The 18,339-nt window shown below is 36.5% G+C and overlaps 2 pseudogenes; both read left to right on the top strand.

Moving 5' to 3' along the window:
* Positions 1-2,947: 2,947 nt before the first annotated feature.
* Positions 2,948-17,734, top strand: LOC132619969 (uncharacterized; annotated as a pseudogene).
* On the top strand, positions 14,208-16,058 carry LOC132617355 (probable inactive receptor kinase At1g27190; annotated as a pseudogene).
* Positions 17,735-18,339: the final 605 nt, after the last annotated feature.

Raw genomic sequence — 18,339 nt, 5'->3', positions numbered from 1 at the left:
ACCAACATTCTAGAAGTTCACCTCTACTCTTCAATTGCTAAATTAACTCAAGAATAAGCTAATTTCATCATTCAAGTCAAAACCCCCAATTTGAGTACAAACCCTAACTTTCAATTCATCAACTATAATGGAATATGCAAGCCTATTGGTCACTAATTCATCAAACTCCATGCAATCCAATATGTAGACAAATCTCCCATTGAAAAACTAAACATCAAATAATGAAGTAAAAGTCAAAACTCATATTCTTCCCTAAGTTCTATAGATTTTCTACCATGGATTCATGCTTAGGAAAGGTAAATGAATGAAATCAAGGTTAGAGAACTTACCCCTAAGAGAAATCTGCTTAAAACCTCTTATATTCTCCTTAAAGACTCTTAGGAATAATAAATGTAGGAATAGGAAATGAAGGGTTTTAACTTAGCATTAAATAGGGTTCTGGTTCGCATCATTCGTTGCAGCAGTAGAGGTTCTGCTACAGTGGGACTGCCACTGTGGCTAACCCTTCGCCACAGCATGTCCGCTCCAGCAGAGCTCCGTCTGCTGGGGCGGATCACAACGAAATCCCTCAACTCGCCATAGTGGACTAGGCCTCGCCGAGGCGGGTCCGCTACAGTGCACAAGGCTCGCCGTAGCAAGGTAACAGTCATCAGCAGAAATGCTGGTTTTTCACCAGCTCAATCCTAAAACCCGTCAATTAGCCAGGACCTCCCAGATGTAAACCAGATATGCAAACACACATGAAAACACGCTACGGTCTCACTTGTGGTCTCGGAATTCCCAATAGAGGTCTAATTAACGGGGTCAACACCCAATAGTCAAAGATCAATTATCAAACCAATTACCCAAACGATTTCGAGTGCCGCGGGAGCCCAACTAGATATCCCACCAAGTCATAATCGATCATCCGAACACTTTGAAATTAACGGATTCTCAAAAAAGGACCGCTTACCTAAAAGTCAACTATAGGTCAACTGTTTTTCACTTTAAGATTCTAATACTCATAAGTTAACATAAATCTCGCCTGATTAGCTCGGAAACCATGCCACCCGTCCCCTGCGGGTCAAAATTGAACTAATAGGGTTCGGGGAAGGGTCAATGGGGGTAAATGGGTCGGAAACACTATAACGACCAAACGGGTCGCTCACTACAAAAAAAATGGGTTTTAGCGACAGATTTTAGCGACACAATTAATTCCGTCTCTAGGTAACGACGGATTACCTACAGAATTAGAGTTTTGTCGCCAAAAAAATGAAAAAAGAAATGATATCTAAATTAACGACGAAATAGCGACGGATTTTTAAATCTGTCGCTATATTTTGGCTCGAAAATTGCGCGCCTTTATTTTAGTTACTAAAATTACGACAAACCATGGGCGGCAAAATTTATTACAGATTAGCGACGGATTATTTTCGTCGTTAAGTAATATGTATGTTTCACCGATAAAATTTCAAGTTAATTTTTAGCGACAAAATGAATCCGTCGATAAATAAAATTTAGTTTCATTTTTATAAACGAAATAAAATAAACCCACCATCTTCTCTAAACGCACTAACACCTCTTTCTCTTCAAACCCACCATCTTCTCTTTCTCTTGAAACGCACCGGAATTGCTTTTCAAACCCACCGGAAAATTCGACGCCATTCTCATACTCTCACTCTGTTTATTTCTCATTAACCATGGTGATTTACTTTGTTTATTTCTCTCTCTCTTTCTTGCTTTTCTATATCAGTTAAAAAAATAAATATCATCAATCTTCCATTTTTTTCTTTGTATTTTTGGTCATGCTCAGCTCAGCTGGCCACCTTTTCTAGTGGGTAAATGATATAATCATTTTCCCTTAAAGGTTAGAAACGTATAGATAAAAAAATTGAGGGTTTGGGTATTATGAAAGGCAACACATACATGCACTAGAGAGAGAGGCAATAGCAGTAGCAGTTACACATGCACTGGGTATTATCAATAATAATCATAAAAACCCTAAAAACCTCAGTAAGAGTCACTTAGCTCTCACCAGTAGCAGTTGTTTCATCAAAGAGAGGGCTCTCTCTTAGCCCTTTTTTCTCTCTTCTGAGGGGTTTTGAGTTGAATTTCAGGTGTCAAGTCTGTTTCTTTATCTGAATAAATTGTGGATCTATTTTTTTTTTTTTTTGTTGAAAATCATCCTTCTTTCTGTTTGAGTTGAAATTCAGTTAATTTCTGTGTGTACTTTGTTTTTCTTGTACGAATTATAGTTGAATAAATTGTGGGTCTTGTTTATTTTCCTATTTTTGTTGAAAATCAACAAGTTTGATCACGGTCTTTGTGATTTGGGGAACTTATTGCTTAGCTCGAATTTTGTATATGACATTTAACAATGTTTATGCTGTTAAAGAACATAAATTTTGGTTTTGTTGCCACCTTGTATGTGTCAGCGTGTTGGAAGGAGGAGAAATTTTGCAATTGTTTTATTTTGGGTTTCTTAAATATAGTTTAGTTTCTCTGTTTAGCATCAAAAATTAGTTTTCCAAGAAAATATGGGTGCAACTTCAGCAACTGCAATTTTCTCTTCAAATTCCATATGAAAACCCAAGTTAGGAATCCGAATACCCCCAAGGTGTACTCTTTTTAATCAACTCCTTTATGAAAATAAGTTATAAGAGTTGTGCTCTTATGCATTCTTGAAATTATCTGGAATTTAATTGGGAAGTTAGTGTGAAAATAGTGGGTTTTTATTACTATTGGAACTGCAAGAGAGAACTATTCTCAGTTGACCGCATTTATCTCAATTTACTTGTTATGTGCACATTAATCAAAGTTAGAATGTAATAAACTAATAATCAACTAGTAGATATATGTATAGCTATCTGGAAACATATAGATAAAAAATTGACGGTTGGGGTATCTATTTCTTCTTTTCTTTTGCTATTTTGTTCAATGCTATTTTCCTCTTTTATGACATTTAACGATGTTTATGCTGTTAAAGAACGTAAATTTTTGGTTTCCTGGCTAAATCTCTGTTTCACTAATACTGAAGGATTTGATTTATATTCATTCTCGCAGGGTTTAGGAAACAGTTGCAGGGTTTAGGAAAGAGTTGTACTTCATCAAATTCTTCAAAAAGCTCTCGAAAGGTTTGTTAGGATTATTGCTATTTGCTCTCACTGTTTGTCCAGAAATGGAGAAGTTTTAAAGTCCTAAAATGAGCTTAACATTAAGCGAAGAACTTTGAGTTTGAGGCATGTTTAAACTTCATTTACTAAATACATGAATTATTTAATATTGTTGTGATACTGTGAGTCTTCAAATTTTGTAAACATGATCCTCCCGTGACAAGGCTAGTAATTCCAAACGGTAAATGTAAGATTCATTGATTAAGGAAAGTATTTCAAAGCACTTCTCGGTTCTGCCCTTTTTTGCCTAAAGTTAGAAGGTTTAACCTCTCTAAAATGAGCATAACTAAGTTTATAGTCACTTTGGGAAGTCCTAATGTGACTTGTGATTTCTTTTACCTCACCTAATGTTTGAATTGGTGAAATGTTTTGTATTCCTTACGATCTTGAGAAATTCTGTAAAGAATAGATTTGCCTCGTTTTGCTTAATTGATTTCTTGAGTTTCTTCTTTCTTTAACAACCAGAAAACTAAGAGAAAAAACAGTAGGTTGTTTAATTACCTTTAACTTTGTCTCATAAAGTTGGGGCTATTCTATGTGTCATTATTTGTTTGATTACCCTTGCTAAAATTATTTGTGGTTGATGGCGCATTTTAGTGAAGTTGTCTGGTTGAGTAGGATTATAGTATCTATACCTACTTATTTTAATGTTGGTAATCTTTCTTGTCTTTACTAATTTTTTCCTTTGTTGATTAAGAAAGTTTATTATTACCTCCTTAAACTTCATAGCCAACACACTTTCTTTTTGCAGTTAAAAAACATTGGTCTTAAACTCAACTTGTTTTCCTTTGGATGGCATTCTGATTGTCTTACTTATTTACAGAAAGTAACTCTAAGTTTCTTTTTTATTTTAACATTAAATAGGATTATGGATAATCTAGAGCGTGGTTGGATGTACGACAGGTTGGATGGTCTAGGGGGTATTAATTCTAGTTTCATAACTGGTGTTAATAAGTTTCTTGAGTTCTCATGTTCTCAGAGAAACCGCATGAGTGGTGACGATGTCAAATGTCCGTGTAAAAATGTCACAATATTAAATTCATGGATGTTGAAACCGTTAAATTGCACCTTCAATCGTTTGGATTTGTTGAGAACTATTTTGTTTGGAAGTATCAAGGGGAAAAAGAAGTGACCGGTGAGATGTATAGTGATTTACATGGTGGTACTCAACCTAAATTGGGATATGATAATCCATATCGCCAAATGGTTTTAGATGCAGCTGGACCAAACTTTGGCCAGGGTTCGAGTAATACTGAACCTGAGTCATCTCATCACTGTGAACCTTTGGTGGAGGAGGAATCTAATCCTTTAATGGAGGAGGAGCCTAATCTTGAGTCCCATAGGTTTTATGATTTGCTACAAGCTGTTGATGCAAAATTGTATCCTGGTTCTTCCCTCTCTCAACTCGCAGTAGTTTCTAGGATGTTAAATATTAAAAGTGAGAATACTTTGCCACAGAAGGGTTATAATCAAATTATGCAACTATTGAAAGAGGCTTTACCTAAAGATAACATAGTGCTTGATAGTTATTATCAGACCAAGAAGCTAGTGCGTAGCTTGGGTTTGCCTGTTGAAAATATTGATTGTTGTAATTCAGGATGTATGTTGTATTGGGGTGATGATGAGGACCTAAATTCTTGTAAGTTTTGTGGCAATGAGAGGTACAAACGTCGTGTTGGTTCTCGTAAGAGGAAATTGGTCCCTTACAAGAAAATGTATTATTTCCCTTTGATTCCTAGATTGCGGAGATTATATGCGTCTCATGCTACAGCTGCCGACATGAGATGGCATCACGAGCATATACAAGAGGAGAAGGTAATGCGTCATCCATCAGACTCTGAGGCTTGGAAGCACTTCAATGAAACTCAAACCTTTTTTGCTGCTGAACCAAGGAATGTGAGGTTGGGATTATGTACGGATGGTTTCCAACCATTTGCTCAGACGGGGAGAAAATACTCTTCGTGGCCTGTAATTGTCACTCCATATAATTTGCCTCCAGGGATGTGTATGAAGGAGGCATACATGTTCTTAACTGTCATTGTACCGGGGCCACACAATCCTAAACTAAAAATTGATGTTTATCTGCAACCTCTAATAAATGAATTGACTTTGTTGTGGGAGACAAGTGTAGAAGCATTTGACATCTCAAAAAAGCAAAAGTTTCAATTAGGGGCAGCTTTGATGTGGACAATCAATGACTTTCCAGCATATTCTATGTTATCTGGATGGAGTGCATGTGGCAACTTAGCATGTCCTTATTGTATGGAGGAAACACAATCATTCAGAATAAAACATGGTGGGAAAACAACTTGGTTTGACAGTCATAGAATGTTTCTTGATCAAAATCATCCATTTAGGAGAGATCGTAAAAACTTTCTTAAAGGTCATACTGTTACAAGTCCACTACCTACCGTTAGAACAGGAGAAGAAATTTTGAATCAAATTTGTGAGTTAGGGATAAGAAAAGTAACTGAGTTAGATGCACAAGAAGTTAATAAGAGGATATGTAATTCATGTGGATGGAAAAAACGAAGCATCTTTTGGGATTTGCCTTATTGGAGTTCTAACTTGATACGACATAATCTTGATGTCATGCATATTGAGAAAAATGTCTTTGATAATGTGTTTAACAATGTTCTTAATGTTGTTGGCAAAACCAAAGACAATCCTAAAGCACGTCTAGATATTGCAAAATATTGCGATCAACCGCAGTTAGCAAGGAATCCTGATGGAAGCTATCCCAAAGCTGCATATACAATAGAAAAGAATAAAAAAGTTGTCTTGTTCGATTGGTTGGAAGGTGTGAAGTTTCCAGATGGGTATGCTTCGAACATGAGTCGATGCTTGGACACGGACAAATTTAAGTTATTTGGCATGAAAAGTCATGATTGTCATGTGTTCATGCAACGACTATTGCCAATTGCCTTTCGTGAGCTACTTCCTAGTAATGTGTGGCAGGCACTTACAGAGTTGAGTTTGTTTTTTAAAGATCTTACTTCATCTGTTCTTCGAGTGGTGGACTTGGAGAGATTAGAGGTCGCATCCCACAGATCTTGTGTAAGTTAGAACGCATATTCCCCCCGGGTTTCTTTAACTCAATGGAACATTTACCCGTGCACCTACCATATGAAGCACGGATTGCTAGACCTGTACAATACAGATGGATGTACCCTTTTGAGAGGTAAATATAAAATATATATTCTTTAATGGTGACAAGTATCCAATACTTTATTGGTTTACATTTATAGGTACCTTCGAACTCTTAAAAACATGATTGGGAAAAAGCTAGTGTTGAGGGTTCCATTTGTGAAGCATACTTGATGGCGGAGTCAACACAATTGTTTTCTCATTATTTTGAACCTCATGTTATCTCACGTCATCAAAATGTGGCCCGTAACAATGATGGTGGTGTTGTAGAAGATATTGAAGGAAATGTTTTAATATTCACTCATCCATGCAAACTATCGGGAGAAGAAAAAAAAAAGATTTGTCCCTTGAAGAAATCAAGGCTGCCCAAACTTATATTTTACTAAATACTAAAAAGGTTGAGCCATATGTGAGGTAACATTATAAAGTTATACTTATTTAAAATAAAGAATATATCCATATATTATGAGTTTCTATTTAACTTACTTTGTTGCAATGAAGCATGTATGTGCAACGTTTGCAAGAAGAGTTCCCGAATCTATCTCAAGATCAAATAGATGAGAGTCTTGAAACATATTTTTCTATATGGTTCAAGGAATATGTAAGCCTCCATCAATCATTATCTTTTAAACTATGACTACTTAAAATGGCTTGTGAAATTTGACTAAGTCTTATAATTTTCTTAAAATAGGTTCGATCCAATCATATTGAGAACAAATACTTGCGTAGTCTTGCTCATGGACCATTAATAAGAGAATATGCTTATCCAATGTGTTTTGTTAATGGATACAAATTTCACACATTACGTCGCGGTAGTGCTAGATCAACAATGAACAGTGGAGTTTGTATCTCGGATCCAAATGTTGGCGATTACTATGGACGGATACAAGAGATTATACAAGTGGAATACCGTGAAGCACCTTTAAAGCAAACTACATTATTCAAGTGTGAATGGTTTGATCCAACTATGAATGTTGGTGTTAAGGAGCATAATCAGTACAAATTGGTCGATGTTAACCATCGTCGTCGGTTTAACAAATATGAACCTTTTATTCTTGCGATGCAAGCAACCCAGGTGTGTTATGTGTCTTATCCTAGCACAAAAAAGGACAAGGATGATTGGTTAGCTGTATTGAAAGTCAAACCTCAAAATGTTATTGAATTACCTGATGAGGAAGTGATCACAACTCCGGAAGTGGAACTAAATCTTCCATTCCAAGTTGAAGAAGTTGAAGTCCATGAGATAGATATGAATATGATCGTTGATGAAGTTATACTCCTGCATGATCCAAATGGGGAAGCAATTGAAATGGATGAACCAATTGATGATGGATTGTTTCCATAGCATCAGGAATCCGAAGAAGAGCATCAAGACTCTGAAGAAGAATCTACAGAAGATGAGTATGAAACTGAGGAGGATGATGAGGAGGAGTTCGAAGAAGATATAGATACTGACTAGTGTGTTGATAGAAATGTGCTACTGTATCTTTATTAACTTTTGTTTGTAGTAATATGTTTTTGATGTTATAAGTCTGTGATATGTCTACGTCTGTTGGTTGTCTTGGATGTCTAAGCTTCATAGCCATTTTCATAATGTATGCACAATCCAAAGACTTTTTCTTAATATATCCATTGCTTACTATACTGAATATCTAGCAATAATTCTATGGTTTTGCACAATTTAATTTACTGTCTATTTTTTGTGTGTAATCTTTAAAGAAAACAGTTTGCTTGTGATGATCTCTTTCATTTCTGTTAGTTGCGTTTACTGTCCATTTTTTGTGTGTAATCTTTAAAGAAAACAGTTTGCTTGTGATGATCTCTTTCATTTCTGTTAGTTGCGTTTACTGTCCATTTTTTGTGTGTAATCTTTAAAGAATACAGTTTGCTTGTGATGATCTCTTTCATTTCTTAACATTGAAGGTATTAACCTGAGTTTACTACTGCAAATGGACCTTTTGTGGAGTTTTGACTTCTTTCATTTTAACTGATCACATTTTATATACAGCTTGACATTCATCCTTTAACTTTCCTTATAAAAATTTCATCAGGAAAGTGAGGATCCATAAACCTAACATGTTTCTGTGAATTTGGTCACAAGAAGTTGGTCGAATTTCAATAATAAAATTATTGTGCAAAACCAATAATTTACTGCCCATTTTTTGTGTGTAATCAGTGGTTTCAATTGCTTACTCTCATGCTGATTATCTAAAAGATGATTGCCTTTTTTTTTTCTTGTAGATATGGCTCGTGGCAGAGGTCGAGGTAGCATAGGCCGCGCAATCAAGACCTCAACTAGAGGTCGAGGTAGCGCTGGTCGAGGTAATATGCCTTCTGTTCTTGTTCCCCCAATTAGTTCTCAACAAGGTGGTACCAATTCCTCAGGTGGGCAAGACCAAGTTCAAACATGTCCTACTACTACGCCACCCATTCAAACATCAGGTCATGGTAGTACCCCATCCATTTTTGAATCATCTCCGATAATACCTAATGAGAGCAACGTAATAGGCGAGGGTGCGTCTACTCAAAGAAACGCAATAGGTGAAGGTTCATCTGCTCAGAGTGATGCAGTAGGTGAAGGTAAGAGCAATAGTAGCGTGCAGCGGAGAAAGAAACTGAGATTTTTAAGAATGAAATTGAGCCTAATGGAGTTAACTGGAAAAGTGTCTCACAAGAGACAAAAGATTTTTTATCTCGGAGAATTCGAGGTATAATAACTGAAACTGTTATATCCCGCGTTTTGTGAAATTGGATAATTCAAGACAATCGCGGGAAGGCGGCATGCAAGGCCACATTTTATCTTGTTTGGCACATGAGTTGCGTATGGAAAATTTAGAAGAGAAAATAGTGAGAAAGGTCAAGAGCAAAAAAGGGGATCCGAGGTATGACTCATGGAAATATGGAGAAACACGAAGGGCAAAATTGGAAGTTGGGCAAATTATTTTCAAGAATTACAAGGACTAGCCCAAAATATAATTGGGCTTAAATTTTTAAAGCAAAAGAGAAGCCCAACCGGCCATGCCAAGCAAAAAATGGCCCAAGCCCAAATTTTCTTTTAATTAAACCATGTGGAAATAAATAAAAGGGTGATAAACACCTCATATTTTCATCTTTATCACATAGAAGGATCAAGAAGCTTGAAGAGAAGACCAACAAAGGGGGCATTTCGGCCATACAAAAATTTCCAAGAAAAAAATGACAAAAATTCCTTCAAAAATTATTTCTAACTAAGTAGGGGGTGCTTAACAAGATGGAGTGTTTATTGGAGCAAGAACAATACAAATACTTATAAGTTGGAAGTGTAGTCAAGTGAAGAAGTGGAGAAGAAGCAAGGTGAGAACTTATGCCCTTTTTTTTCATGTTATGAATAATTATGCATGTTGTTGTGTGCAAAGTGAGTGAAATTTGTGAAGAATAGGGAAGTGGGGGTGGAGGCCGTGAGGTGTGGTGCATGATTGTGTGTGTAGAAATTATGTGTTAATCATTTTATCTAATGTTTAGTTATTATTGTTATGAATGCCATGTTGATGATGAAAGTTGAATGACTCTACTAAGGTTGAAGCCGTGTAGGTGTGCTTGATGTTAGGCCGTGTATAAGGCATGTATAATCGTGTGTATGTGTTGAATTGTGAAGGAATAAGGGGCAAGTTGAATTTAATATTTTAGTTGTTGTGTTGTAGATCTTATATTGCAAATAAAGACTCAATAAGTTTGGTGAAGTATTGGTGATTGGAAGTTTGTGTAAGTTGGAAATAATGCTCTTGCATGGATAGTATGTAATGGTATTGGTATAATGTTGTTGGAATATATATATATATATATATATTTATGAAGTTGTTATTGTGCTCGTTGGAGTCGGAAGGTGTTGACGATAGTAGGAAATCGATATAATGTACTTTGAATGGAATATGTGAATTACTAGTGTGGTTGTTGAATTATGTTAGTAGTTTGGCCGGGTTTGAATTCCCGGATTGTGCTTGATGAGAATTTGACTAAGTTAAATGTCGAGGATGATGTATTTACAGAGGAAGTGCTGCCGAAATTTCGGTAGCCAAGTACTCCCTTAGGATTTCAACACTAAGTATTCTAATAAGAAGTTTTGGTAAACTTGACCAATTTGCAGATTTTGACGAGATTGTGTCGTGAATTCGGAGTAGCAAAGGACGCGAAAAGAGGTATGTAAGGCTTCACCCTTCTTTCTATGGCATGTCTTAACTAAAAGAAGTCGGGTACGAGCCTCGGGAACACCCCTGATCCCCGGTATCCGCACTTAAAGTTTTCAACTTTTCATTCAATTGAATTGAAGTAGAAAGTGTGCAAAATGATGGAATGACCTTCTAGACCCCTATAACTTGCCTAAGTGGGACCCGATCACCCCAAGACTCATACAAGTAATGCTATGACACGTAATATGGGTAGATGGTATACGCTACCTCGTCCGGCCCGAGGTGGGCCCGTTGCTCTCGGATTTTCCTATAGTCTTGGTTAACGTGCTTGAAGTGCATCCAAAGGGGGGCCTTCGATCTCGATTCCGTCACCAAGCAATAAGTGCTATGACCACTCCAACGGGAGTGCCCCTATGATGATAATGATAATGACAATGTCGGGTAAGGGAATGTAGCTATGATAAGTACGACCAAAACGACCCTATGACTAAGCCAAGTACCTTATGTAAACATGAAAGCGACAAACTAATTTTTAAATCGTATTTATATTTTCTAGTTATAACTTTATTTTCTAAGATTCCAAAACCCATGACTGTCCTCTAAAATGCCTACGATGTCATTTTTGGTTACCGTAACCCTATTCTCCGTTGATAGTCTCACTTTAGAATACTCGTTCCTTCAAGGTGAGACAAAGCTATCACTAACATTCCGTAAAGTAATCGGAGATCATCGACCTTATGTCACTCCGATGGACACATGAGTATCCTTGGCTCTCTTGTGTGCCCATATGATATATGTATATAAAACGGGTATACGTGTATGGATATGTATATATATATATACGATGAAGTAATTGTATATGAGACATGTATATGCGTAAAAGATAAGTAAATGTATATGTATATGTATATGGGGAAAAAGGGAAGGGCCACTGTTATATCACCACCTGATTCAGCTGGATTCCATCCTGGACGCGGGATGCCCGGACGCGGGATATGGGATGAGCCGTACGCGGCGTCTGTATATATATATATATATATATATATATGTAATGTGTGATAGATATGTGATGTACTATGTTGGGTCATCGTTGGGGAGGGGGTTGGGAGAGCCGATTGTACTCGGCGTCTGTAAATGTGAATGAAAGATACTGTTTACCGAATTGTACTGTTTTCTATATACGTGAATAAGGGACACCGAGGGGTGGGTAGGGAGAGCCGATTGTATTCGGCGTCTGTAAATGTGAGCAAAAGATACAGTTACTGAACGTACTGTTTTATTTCTGTACACGAGGAAAAGTAATATGAAAATGTTGATTACTATGCCTATGAAAAGAAACGTTTCAAGGATGGAAAGGCAAATCTACATGACAGCCGGCCCGAAAATGGGCCTCCCTATGTACAGGTTAAGTTCTTGCCTCGTTATACGCGCTATGACTCTGTGATATTATTATTGATCGTACTTTATGTTACTGCTTGAACTGTTTTCCATGCCTTACATAATCGGTACATTATTCGTACTGACGTCCCTTCTTGTGGACGCTGCGTTCATGCCGCGCAGGTCAGCAGGTACACGGACCGGGTTTCTAGGGCTCTATCTGCAGCATTGTACAGCGCTCCAGTCGTTCCGGAGCCTCATATCATTGGTACTATTTTGTGTATGTATTTTCGGGCACGACCGTACTCGGCCCTTTCTATGTATAAATGTACTATGTCTAGAGGCTCGTAGACAGATATATACAGTCAGCTATGTACAGTTTAATGTATTGTATTCTGAATGGTTCGCGTTCCGGTGTAGCGCGATATTAGAAAGTTAACTGCTAACGTTAACGTTTAAAAAAATAAATAAAAAAAAATATGGCACTGTTTATACAGGATAGCTAAGGGGCGCTCGGTACAGGTATCGGGTGCTCGTCACGGCCCCTAGTCGGGTCGTGACAGAAACGTTTGTCACTAATTACCGTTAGTGTTCAGAACTAAAAATAGATTTTTTTTATTTAACTTTGACTATGAGATGTAGAGCTTTATTCTTAATCGAAGCTGTCATAGTAAGTAACCAAGAACATGTCTAATAATCCCTCTGTCTCAATTACTTGCAACACGAGCACATCTCATTCGTTTCACCTGTTAGAGAAAGCTGCAGTTCTTTTACTTTCCCGTTTATTGGGTGACTGATGGTGCTTTTCTTATAACTCATGTCTTATAATTTTTTTTGCTGCGATGATGAGTTTATTGCTATACTCTACTCTGTAAAATTATTTCAGAAGGCATTCTATTGGGATTCTTCGATTGATAGTGAAGTGAGGAAGCAATGGCGTAGAAAGGCAGCGAGAAGGTACTGTGATTTCGTTAGCTCAATGAAAGGTGAGGGAATTCAGCCAGTTTATGTTCCGAAAGAAACATGGGAAAGTTGGAAGAGATATTGGGAAGATCCTAAGGTTATTGAAAAATCAAAAATAGCTTCAAAGAATCGTAGTGGCGGTGAGGATGCAGTTGCTAGTGGGACTCACACGGGCGGCTCTATTTCCATCGGAGAGCATCACAAGAGACTTGTAAGTTAATTTTGTGGCTTTGGCGTTTGCCTAACTAAATTGCCATCATGTCAAATTCTAAATGTTTCTTTAAATATACTATGAGCCGGCTATGGCAGTTACCTACATATCCAATTAGAAAGACATGTATTCTATAATTGTGTTTATTGGACTTGCGATATAGCCTATTTGCGAAAAAATTCTGAAGATAATGATCAGGATCGGTTATCCATTGACTGTATGGGTTCATGGACCGCCATAGACTAATTAATGCTATTAGTTTTTAAAAAAAAATCTCTCATTTTCACCATAACTTTTTACTGATTTCCTGCCTTCAATTAGTTTTAAAATTTTCATGAACATATTCTAATATGGACTCTGCATATGTAAAAGGAATATGTCAAAATATATTCTCTACTGTGACATTGGTTGCTGTTTTTGTTGGTTTTGGAAGTTACTAAACTATGTATATGTTTTCTTGTATAGGCTATTAAAAAGGGTCGGGATCCAACACCAAGTGAGGTACATTTGCACGTCCATACACACGGTCATGATGGAAAATCTTTTGTTGGTGAGCGAGCCTGAATCGTGCATGTGAGTCCAACATTCTATAATCTTTTATAGGAAGTTTCTTTGTTTAGTCCCATCACATTCAAGAAAAGAGCGAAAGCCAATGGCTGATAGCAATATTAGAAGCCAAACCTAATCGAACTTTTTAGCCCTCATAAATACCTTCATTAAAGTGCTATAAGTAACAACATCAGGACTAGTACCCTACAGAAATAGCAGCACCACTATCAGCAAAACCTTTACAATCTGCTCACATAATCCCTGCACAGAAGGCAAGTTTGTTTAAAAGATGGAATCTCCTCAAAGCTACTTAAAGACACTATCTTAAATTTAGTGGGAAACATTAACTACATATATAAATGGTGCTTATAAGGAAACCAAGAGTAAAAGCCATGCCAAAAATTAAGACACAGTACTAGATGGGTAAAATACTTAATCACAACAAAAGTGTGTAAAAAAAACCCCATCTGCATCCGTTAGTTTAATTTAAACACCAAACAAGTCTTGATAGGTCTTTGTTAAACACTAGGTACGAGTAAGTTTTTAACATACTAGATGGAAGGGGAATGGTTAAATATCAACTCAACTACACAACCATTTGCAAAGCTATCTAATCCAAGATTAGCACTACCATTATATAAAATGGCAGATTTACAGTCATGTACTGTCTGATTTCAGTTCAGTTTTTTTATGCTAACAAATATGTTTTCTGAACACTCATATTCCTTTAGCAGAGTAAATCAATAATTCTGCTTTTGTTTTCTCAAAGTAGGCTCATTTCACTTCAACTTACTTCTATGTCTTTATCTGGTTCACTACCACCTGATCTTCAGTTTTGTAGTTCACTTCAATCACTTGATCTTTCTAGGAAGTCACTTTCAGGTTCACTACCTGTTCAAATTTATTCTTGGTTACCTTATTTAGTTAATCTTGATCTTTCTGGTAACTCTTTTACTGGTTCTGTACCACCTGAGTTTATTAACTGCAAATTCTTGAACACCTTTTTGCTAAGTGACAATAAAATTGCTGGATCAATACCATTTGAGATTGGCAGGTTGGACCGGTTGAAACGGTTCGGTGTGTCAAATAAAGATCTTTCTTGTGTGTCAAATGTGGAGTTGGGAAACTTTTAATATTTATCTTAAAATCCATGTCCTTCTAGTGAGTTAAGTGATGCCTGTGTTTTTGGATGCTTTTATTCTAGTATATCATACCAACCGAGAACCGTTGGATTTTATTATCATTGAGCTGGGAATTGGGCACCATCATGTTAATGTGGTAAATTTATGCTTATGGTCAATTTTGTATACTTCTGCAAGTAAATCACCTACTGGTATTCTGACTTTAGTTTCATTACTTTAAGCATCTTCTTCTGGCTGTAGAACTCAAGTGTACATAAGTTGGTTTTTATATCAATGCTTGCAATGGTCTATGATGTAAGCTCACTCATCTTCATCTATGTAAGCTAGTTGATTCGAGATAATTTGTTTTCTTAACAGATCTATAATTGGTTTATTTGAACTAAGTATTTTTTTGTGTAAGCCGCTATAATTCTTTGGCTCCTTAATGTTGACTAAAGAGTTGGATTTTTATCTATGCACCTGTTATCTATATGAAGTTCTGGTACACCAAAAAATGCAGCTTCTCCTACTCGAGACTTGGGTCCAATCTTTACCTTTTACTCTTCACATCCGCTTGTTTGAAATTTTTGTTTGGTAGTCACTAGTGATTACTAACTTCAGCATAGATTCTTTCATTGATCTCTGCACAGATTTATTCGCATCTTTCAGAGAGAGCATAGTTAGTTGTTGAAGGGAATAATGGACTTTGTAGGAACCCACTTGGAAATAAATGTAGTAAGTTGAGTAATAAGAGTCTTGTTATTATTATAGTTGTTGATGGTGTTGGTGCTTTAGGATCTTTAATTCTTGGATTTGGGATTTGGAGATGGTTTTTGGTTCATCCAAACTAGGAAGATAGAGAGCTTGGTGATGGTAAAGGTAGTAGTAATAATGGTAGTGATTGGGTTGAAAAGTTGAGAGCTTTTAAGATGTTCAGTTTACATTGTTTCAAAAACCTATTAACAAGATTAAGCTTAATGATTTATTAGTAGGTACTAATTCTTTTGATAGTGGAAATACTGTAATTTCAACTAGGAATGGTGTATCTTATAGAGCTATGTTCCCGGATGGATCTGCATTAGCTATTAAAAGACTGAGTAGTTGTAAATAAGCGAAAAAACAGTTTCGGTCCGAGATGAATCAGTTGGGGAAACTTAGGCACCCGAATTTAGTGCCTTTATTAGGTTTTTATATAGTTGATACTGAAAGGTTTTTGGTGTATCAGCATATGCAGAATGGAAGTTTGTATTCCCTTTTATATAGTAATCTTAGTACTGGTGTTAGGAATGGTGATTTCAAGCTCGTTTGGCCAGCAAGGCTTGCTGTTGGTGCAAATAGAGGACTTGCTTGGAGAACACTTATATCTCATTAATTAGAAAGTGGTTTTCCTTTTACTAGCTCGCGAGCTTGCTTTGCAATTTAGTAGTTGCAGGTCAAGGAACTGTAGATAAATGATTATAGTGATCGTAGTGCTTGTAAATGAATGATCATAGTGATCATCTTGGTCACTTGCTGGATAATGAACCAGTGAGACATAGTTTTATTATCAAACCTGTCAATGCACTTGCTTTTCCATATTTGCCAGCATATGACAGTTGGTAAGCATTGTAAAATGGTTTTATGAACCTCATTTTTAGGCTTTGCCAACCACCACTTCATAGCTTTTTGTATTAACCTGTCCATGGATCAGATTAATTCCACATGAATTGCAGAAGAAAGTCCAAACTTGATTAGCAATATAACCACAACTAAACAGATGGTAACTAGTCTCCTCATAGTGATTAGTAGTACAGCAGCTACAGATGGAAGATAAATTCACTCCAAACCTTTTAACTGCATTATCAGTAGCCACCCTATCCAGAAGAACTCTCGTCATAAAAAAAGGAAATTTTGAAAGCCAGTTTCTTGTGCCATATGCACATGCCAATTATTTTTATGAGGTAATAGAAGAAAGCATAACTGCTTATTGTGTGGGTGTGTGTTATGATGAAACATCATTTATTTATTTTTCTAGGACTAGATTATTTATTATATAAATAAGTTAATTGATGTATGTTTTGAGAATACTGTTGGGTTTTCATTTAGGTATTTTCACTGTAATAGTTTAATAACTGTTTTGTTTAATTCATGGTGGTTAGTTTAGAAACCACCAATCTGGTTATATTGTTGATGTTCAGCTTTTGAATTGTTCTCTGAACATATCAAAACTTAAAAATAAAAAATAAAAAATAAAAAGCTTTGTTTGCTTCCTTCAGTGAGACAGAGATATCTTGAATTGTATTGAAGCTTTCAGGGCATTATTCTTGCTGTATTTACTGGTTCTCGTACATGTGCTTACTGTTAGTGAAATGAGTTTAACTAATTGTCACTCTCTTTTACAGGAAACATATCAAGAAATACTACAAAATCAGTCACAAACTCAATCTGAAGTTGATCAATGTCAAGCCTATTACGAAGCGTTAGGAGGGGTAAAGAAAAGAAGAATATATGGTCTTGGATCTCAAGCACACTTATATTATGGGCCGAATCTTCGTCCTTTTTCTGCATCCGATGCTACATCCTCAGTACCACCTCCGAATGCTCAACCAGCAGCGACGGGAACTTTGGATGAGTTAGTGACGCGATTAATTCCTGCACTAACTGATAGCATAATTCCTGCACTGACTGATCGCTTGCTTCCTATTATTGTTGAGCGGGTACGTGGATTGAATCCTTCAGTCTCTTCTCAGATGGACACTCCTAACGACCATCCGCTATCTATGGCACCAATAGTTTCAGCTCCAGCTACTGCCAACATTGATCAAGTTCATGCATCGGTTTCTGATGATGATCGTGGCTCTCCATTCTCTCATTAGTTAGTTTTGTGGTTTGGACTTTATGGTTGTTAGTTTTGTTGTTTGGACTTTATGGATGTTGCATATGATTTTGGATTTTTCGGTTTGGATATTATCGTTGTGGATGCTCCAAACTTATTTTGCATTCTGCTATGTATTTTGGACCTTGTAGAATATTAGTTTCTATTAATTAAGTTATTACATGAGTATCTAATATATGCTTGGACAGGTGTATTTAAAATATTATATAAAATAAAAAATAAAAAAGATTTGCGACGGATTTCAAATGCTGCGACAAATTATTTTCGTCGCCAAAAGGAAGGCAGAAATGTGTATATTAAAAGAATTGGCTACGGAATTAGCGACAAAAACTATTTGTCGCCACTCAGAAGAAACGACGAAATAACTCATACAATTAGCGACGGAAATTATTAACATCGCGATGGATTTCATTCGTCGCTCATATTGGCAACAAATAAAATTTGTCGCCAATTCGTCGTTAATCCAGCGACGGATTCATTTTTTTTGTCGGCAAATGGCTAGCTACGAGGATTTTACCGACGGATTCAATTCTGTAGTTATTCTGTAGCTATATTGGTTTAGCAACAGATATATGCTATTTACCGATGGATTTAGTCCGTCGCTAAAACCCGTTTTTCTTTTAGTGGTTACAAAGTAAATCAAAGAAGAAAGACAAAATGAAAACTAACAGAAATCACACCTCGCAAATGAGGAAACAAAAGGATGGTAACGCCCCTAGTATTATTAATGATGTTACACCCCGTAGTTTCCTACGTTAAAATTTATAAGTATTAATGG

Source organism: Lycium barbarum, chromosome 11 (genome assembly GCF_019175385.1).
Source record: "Lycium barbarum isolate Lr01 chromosome 11, ASM1917538v2, whole genome shotgun sequence".
In the NCBI taxonomy this organism is placed as follows: domain Eukaryota; kingdom Viridiplantae; phylum Streptophyta; class Magnoliopsida; order Solanales; family Solanaceae; genus Lycium; species Lycium barbarum.
The sequence above is the reverse complement of the archived record's forward strand: the minus strand, read 5'-3'. Positions and strand labels throughout refer to the sequence as shown.